The sequence below is a fragment of the Euprymna scolopes genome, chromosome 1, assembly GCF_053919585.1.
Source record: "Euprymna scolopes isolate OS-2025 chromosome 1, ASM5391958v1, whole genome shotgun sequence".
Classification (NCBI taxonomy): Eukaryota; Metazoa; Mollusca; class Cephalopoda; order Sepiida; family Sepiolidae; genus Euprymna; species Euprymna scolopes.
Window position 1 is genome coordinate 110,867,349 of NC_136482.1, and position 7,433 is coordinate 110,874,781.

Here is a 7,433-nt window from a genome sequence, read left to right on the forward strand (position 1 = left end):
AAAATTGACTTTTTTTTTGCTCAGCATACACCTCCAAACACCCGGGCAACGCCGGGCAGCCATGCTAGTATATATATATATATATATATATATATATATATATATATATATATATATATACAAACACTACTCTGTTGGGATACGATGAAGCATGGTTACATAATGTTATTCGCTGCCATTTTTCTATAATTTCTAAAAAATCAACCTTCCCATTGTCTCCATATATACACTCGACAGCATAATGAACACACAGAGCTGGTTATAAAAATATTTTGTTTATTCATTTATTTATAGGGGGTTACACATGTCTCACCCATTCTTGTTTAGTTTTTTCTCTTCATTCTTTTCCTCTCTCTTTACCCTCTTTTTCTCTTATGCACATCCGTTTGTCCTCTTCTCTATAGATTTTCTGTTTCTCTTGACAATTTTTTTCACCATAAGGATTAATAAAGCAAAAAAAACAATGTTTTCACTCAGCTTGATAAATAAAATTTAAACTTTCTTTTTAAAATACATAGTCCAATGTATACAAATAAATACATTACTCTTTATTATAGGACGTTTATTTTATTTATGTATATTTATCTCATTTTAGTTTATAATCTTTATCAGTAGGAAAAAAAACTGTTTCAAAATCAAATGAATTGCATTTGTTAAAGGCCACCCCTATAAAAGGCCGAAAGACCTAACATTTGGATTCTTTTATTGTAGGTTTTCCAGTTAGTCAGTGAATATCTTAGCTGCTAACACTACATTCTCATTGTTCTGAGAAAATTTCAGCCCAAAAGGGCATTCTAACCTATCAAATTTATTGCAATCGAAATTTTATATTATATAACATTTTGTTTATAAGTTTGTGAGCATATTGCAGAAAAACAGTTGCATGATCTTCTGGCCTGTTATAGGGATGGCCTTGCATTCATTATAGAACCGTAACATAGGCAACTCATAGGTTTTTCTTTCTTTCCTTGCCCTTTTTTATTTTTTTTAAATTTAAGCCATCTGACAATATACCAGCAAATTTGACTGGTTGAGTCAGATTTGGGTTACATACGTATTTGTACATATATGTACACACACACACACACACACACACACACACGCGCATTATGGGTGATTGTGTGACTTCAATGCTAAAAAAGTGAAATTTATGAGGAAGCGTTTATTAATGAGGAAATCTTTATTTGCTGAGTGAGTGGATTCTTTGTAAGAATTGAATGACAGTCAAGGTTATTTCATATACGCCCTCACTTCCTGTCATTGTGCCCTCCCAAGAGCAGAATATGTTCATATTTACGTTTTTGTTAAAAATAAAAATAAATGACTTCTACCACTCTAGAATGTATTTCACTCTTGATGCAATCTTCTGTCTGTATAAGAGCCAAATGTGTCCTAAGATGGGGATGTGCCACTCAGAGCACTCTTTCCTGCCAATGACAGATTTCCTTTTCTCTTTCTCACAACTTTTTGCGAGTTTCTGTTCAGTCATTGTTTTAATGGCAGGTGCTCGATCGAACTTCAATCTATGGTTTCCTTCCGCAAAACATTCACAACAAACACTTGTCTAGCTACAACCATTGTCAACAATTTCCCGTACTCCCTATCTGTGTATAAAACTAAATGCAAATTTCGTGAACTGAGATTCTTTCCTAGAACTGCCTGGACGTGGAATACAATAGTGCAAACTTGCTTCCCAGATGACTATATTATAGTAGCTTTCAAGTCCAATGTAAAGAAGTTCTTATTGACCGGTCCTCTTAAATAATCAAATTCTACCCAATTCCGACCAATACAAATCATTACGGTGTTGTTTCACTGACCACCTGACACTTATTAATCTTTATCCTTGAGTAATCTTCCAGCCTTGATAAGTGGAGATTCTTCTGTTAAAAAGAAGGAATAAAAACGTATCAATCAGTATAGAAGAAAAAATGGGAAAAATAAAGTCTCATTATGGAAATAAAGTGATGGGTTTCTTTTCAAATTCATTTCAAATTATTGGGTGATGGGCAAACTTTCTATTTTACCTTTCCTCTAAACACTTGAAATGGTTTTGTGCGGCAGGGTTTTACTCTTTAATTTTCGAGTGATGAAACAGATTTATTTAGGCAAATACAGTAGAAACTCGGGATACGGCATTAAAAATTAGTAACAAAATACAGTACAGTATATAATACACTTGTATATAAGCAAGTAATATTATAAATAACACTGTAAGGCAGGGCAAATACTGTAAGTAGGTTCCGGAAAAACATTGTATTCCACATTGTAACCTGAAAAAAAAAAACGTATCCTAGGGCCACCGTATCCCGGAGTTCTACTATACACATTACTCTTTATTATACAGTAGAGGAGGGAAAAAACTAGTTGCATACAAAATTTTTTTATGAATAAAATATTGGGATATCTAATTACAGTATAAATTCTATTCACAAATGCAAATTTATTTCTCAACCTTCTTTCGTGTCTTTGTATGCTTTCTTCAGGGTTTCTTCTGCCCTGGATAAAACAATTGTATATTTTCTCACTCATGTATTTTTCACATATTTGTAGGCATATTTTGTTGGTTTCCTATGTCTATTTAGGTTTATCCCCCCCCCCCATTATTTATACTCAGATTAGTAAAGCAATGACAAATATTGGCATCTTCTAGCAGAGAACACATCTAATGAGGTGATTTGACAACCAAGTGATTAACGACAAAGGCTAAAAATTTGATTGCGCCAAGTTTGAATCCAGTTTGTTTCACAGAAACACTTGACCCTGTGTCTAACTTAAAAAGATAAATAGAATAAGTTATTTTATGACTCCATTCTGAGACCTTTTGGGTTTGAAGAATGTTTCCAGGCAGCCACAACTTGGCATGCTTACACTCTCCTGTTACCTGTAGACTAAACATTCCGAGCACGTCTATCATCACTTAGACAGTTCTCAGCTTTTCAAAGAAGAAAGAACTATCGGCAGTCAACTTAATTCCTTTCAACAGAAAGAGAATATTTACAATTCTTAGTTCTGGCCACACATTGGTGTAATATAAAATCTGGTATGTTGCAGTTTCTGTCCATTGTTTTATTGTGTCATCATTTCCACCACCACTACCACTATCCTGTCAGCGAGAGCAGGATAACAGAAAATGGGGGCGTATATAAAATAAAATAACCTTGACCGTCATTCAATTCTCAAAGAATTCACTCACTCAGCAAATAAACAGGTTTCCTCATTTATAAACACTTCCTCATAAGTTCAATTTTTTTTTTTTTGATCCCTTTGTCTTAGCACTGAAGTCACACAACTAGTCGTAATACATACATGTATATGTATATAGGCACATCCCCTTTTAAATCTAACATGCATTATTCAAACCATACACACATACATACACCTTTAAATAACGCACTGGTTACCTGCCCCTGTAACCCACGTTTGCCCAACAGGTGGCGTTTTGTATTTCATATAATCCAACCTGCAAAAGTAACTTTTACAACTTAATTTTACTAAATACTCTATCCACTATGCCATGGGGCTTGCAGACAATTCTTGTATGAATTTTAGGAGTCATAAACCTATTCTTGCGTTTTAGATGTACAATCTTGCTACTTCTCATATACAACTATATATTACTACATATTATTATTAGAGACACTCACACATAAGCAGTAATAATATGTAATAATAAATAGTTATATATAATAACTAGTAAGATTGTACACTTAGTTGCGATACATGGGTTGAGTGAATATCCCAGCAAGAAGCATATCACAGAACACATTGTTCGCTATAAGGATGTGCTCAGATTCGACTTAGATTTAATTTAATGACAGAAAGAAACAATACAAGAATACATTTAACAATCATTATTTAATGTTAATAGATTCTGACCCTGCGTTTCTGTATAATGATAATTTTCTCTTTATGCATTGTTTGCCAACTATGAATGTCTTCTTCGTGAATTTTAACTTAACCTCTGAATCTGACCCTTGTGATCACCACTGATAGGGAATATGTGCCTACACTAGGGATGGCTTTCTCTACAACAGGGACATCTTCAAAGACCCAAAACTACCCTACACATGTGCTTCCGAGTACCACTTACTATCAGCACCGCTTTTCTACTTGTTCTATATTATCCTCACAACGTTGGTGATGCCATCTTTGAGAGTATTACATTCACGGCTGGAGATTTCAACATCCACAATGTTAAATGGCTCAAGATTACGAAGGGAAGTTCTGTTATGATTTCTCCCTTGTCTGTGATCTTACCTAGATTGTTGATGAACCTATTTGCTTTCCTGATTCTGATGACCAATTTGCAAGCCTTGCAGATCTTTTTCTTACCATCTGCCCTGAACTGTGCTTATCCTCCATGATGTCTCTGCTGGGATCTTCCAATCACTCGATTGTCTCGATTAAGATTAAAACTTACAGTAACAAATCTCCAGATATCCCTCTCCACCACACTGTGCATCGCTACTCTATGGCTGACTGGGGCAGTTTCCATATGTTCATAACAGATACACCCCCCCTATGCTCCAGTTGAAAAAAGAAAAAAGGGCGTATCCTCTATAGCATCCGACTTGACAGATTGGATAAGTATTGGTATAGATAGCTATATACCCTCTGAAAATTTTCTACTTAAACCAAATAGCCAACTGTGGTACACCTGAATGTGCCATCGCAATTGCACATAGAAATCTCTATTTTAATTGCTATAAACAAAACAGATGTTTAGAAAAGCCCTCTATAGGGCTGCTAATGACCACTGCTAAAAGGTTATTGAAAACACGTCTTTTTCCCTAACTGTTAAGTCTAAAATAGCTGAGCAGAGACTAAGTTCCCACAAGTTTTGGCTCATAACAAACAAGGTTCTGAACAGATGCATAATGTCAATCAACGGACCGGAGGTGATTACTTCAGCATCTAATGAATCCAAACTCTTTGCTAAGAACTTTGCATCAAATTCCTCCCTGTGTGATAATAGCTGCTTACTCCTGGATTTCTGCCCGGGACTGACAATACTCTGAGTGATATCCATATAACTGTCCGAGATGTTTCTAAACTTATCAAGAACCATGATTCCAGCAAAGCAACTGGTCATGATAACATTCCAATCATTGTGCTAAAGAAGCTGTAACCGGAACTAGCTCCAATACTAAGTTGTTCAATTGTCAACTTAACAAAAGATGCTTTCCAGCACCTTGAAAAACCTCGACAGTTTGCCCAGCATTAAAAAATACAAGGGATTAGTCTTCTGTATCTCAGTACAGACCAATTAGCCTTCTGTGTATCATGAGCAAGTTGCTTGAGTACATGATTAAAAAAGTTGTCAACCACCTAAGCAAAAACGACCTATTCGGCGAGATGCAGTATGGTTTCTGTTCTGAGAAAACAGCTGATGTGCTGACAGTAATATCACACACAATCAGTGAATCTATTGATGATGGCTTCATTCAATAGCTCTTAACATATCTAAGATATTTGATAGGGTTTAGCACAAAGGTCTATTTCATTTAGATGTTACAGATTAGCTGGAATGTTTTCTCAACCATAAAATCCTTTCATTTTGAAACCCTTTACCGCCAAATTGTACTTTCAAGTCGGCTTACCTTATGGTTTGTCAGCCCAACTGGTCTTCAAAGCACAGGTCTATGCATGGTTCAACAAGTTAATGAGGGGTTTGTTTGTTTGTATGTCAGTTGCACGCTAACTTTCATGTGGATTTCATGATTAAAAAATTTAATAAATGCATTAAAAAATTTCTGGCTGCAAAGGGTTAAAGTAGTCATCAGTGGGAAGAAACCCAAAGCTCACAGTCTTAATGCGTTCTTCCTTCATTTGTTGACACCTATGCAGATGATACTACTATCTAAGGCAATAATTCAAAAGCCAACAAAGATCAAGATCTTTCTGATTCTTTCTTCTTTGACCGGGAGCATGCAGTACAATGGGATAAATATTCCTACAGTTAAAACAAACAGCTCTCGCCTCAAAAAAGCACTCTGCTTCAACAAACTTCTAGGACTTACTGTTACTGGAACACCTACATCAGATCCGTGGCCAAAAATCACTGAAAAAATGGTGATATCGTTCTCCCACGCCAGAAAGTATCTCTCACCTGACAATCGTCTACCTTTACAAGAATCAAATACGTTCTTAAATGGAGTACTGTTGCCACATCTGGGGTGGAGCTCCAAAGAGTACTCTTTCCTGCCTTGACAGGGTAATTTAGTGGGTGATGACTTTTTGACTCCTTATTACTTCCTTCTCACAGAAAAGACGTTGCAAGTCTATCTCTGCTCTATTGTTTTATGGTAGGTGCTTGATTGAACCTCAATCTATGGTCCTGCCTCGTAAAACGTTCGCAACAAATACAACTGCAACAACCGCCAACAACTTCCCACATTCTATCTATGCCTAAAACTGAACGAAAATTCCATGAGCAGAATTTTTTTCTTAGAACTGTGTGTCTGTGAAACGCAATACTATGAATCTGCTTCCTGGCTGACTATAACATGGTTATCTTCAAATCCAATGTAAATAAATTCTTATTGAGACTTAGATAATCTAGCCCTACCATGTTCTTGTTGTCTCCCCTTACACTTAATCTGCAACCTAAAGTGACCTCCAGGCCTTGATAAAAGGTGTCCTCCCATGATAAAAAAAAAGCAAAAAAACAAAACACTTGAACAATACTGTTTTGCACCGGGAAGTTTGTAGCTTTTGCAGATAAATTTTATGTGCTCCTGAAATTCAGTCTGAAAATTATTTAGAGTAGAACATGGTCACATTAGTGAAGCAGATATCGACTTTGATACAGTGCATAAAAAAAATGCTGTTTATTGGTGCAATATTGGCCTGAAAGATGCTGTTTTCCATTTGATCACATGACGTTACTGGCACTGACACCTGAATCCAAGACTTAATTTACAGAGATTGCATTGGGATAAAAAGTCCATAAGGCCATTGTATGTTAAGATTTTTTAAGAGATGGGTTACTAGGATAGTTAGACGCCAGTTCATTTTGATGAATTGAATGCAATGTCATATAAAAGATCTCCATTCATTCTAATCATTAGCTGCATACGAAAGAGAGAGAGAGAGAGAGAGAGAGAGAGAGAGAGAGAGAGAGAGAGAGAGAGAGAGAGAGAGATGACAGCAGCATACTTTCCAAGAGAGAGTTGAAGTCATCCAAAGAAGTGCAGACAGAAATTGAATCGTCTCCATCTTTAGAGAGAAGCACTTGCCAATACCAACCATCATCAAACGTCCAATTATATGATCAGAGAGGAGTGTGACGATAAAACTACAGTGACAGCAGCAAAATGAATGGCTCGTGCACTATTGCTAAAATGATGCGGTGCATGTGATGGAGCCAGCATGCTTGATGCAAAATACCTGGTAATTATAAAGATTGTCTAAAAATGAAATATGAAACA